This window comes from Otolemur garnettii, unplaced genomic scaffold, assembly GCF_000181295.1.
Source record: "Otolemur garnettii isolate 467f Iridium unplaced genomic scaffold, OtoGar3 scaffold00147, whole genome shotgun sequence".
NCBI classification, from domain to species: Eukaryota; Metazoa; Chordata; class Mammalia; order Primates; family Galagidae; genus Otolemur; species Otolemur garnettii.
Window position 1 is genome coordinate 2,550,257 of NW_003852542.1, and position 487 is coordinate 2,550,743.

Below are 487 nucleotides of genomic sequence, written 5' to 3' on the forward strand. Positions count from 1 at the left end.
GGCACCAGGCTGATTACATCTTCCATTATGGACAAGGCACAGATTCATCCTCAGAGGAATAGAAACACATTCTGGAAACAGATTTGGCCTTCCCTGCCCATGTTTCTGCCAACAGCACCATTCACAAACTCTCAGAATGCCTTACCAGTCATTATGGCATTCAACATAGCATTGCCTTTGATTAACTCTTTCAGGCTTGGTGCCTGTAGCTCAGTGGTTAGGATGCCGACCACATACACCGAGGCTGGCGGGTTTGAACACAGCCCGGGCCTGCTAAACAACAACTATAGCAAAAAATAGCCAGGTGTTGTGGCAGGTGCCTGTAGTCCTAGCTACTTGGGAGACTGAGGCAAGAGAATCACTTAAGTCCAAGAGTTTAAGGTTGCTGTGAGCTGTGACTCCACAGTACTCTACTGAGGGCAAAATAGTGAGACTCTGTCTCAAAAAAAAAAAAAAAAGAAAGAGAGAGAGAGAAAGAAAGGAAGAA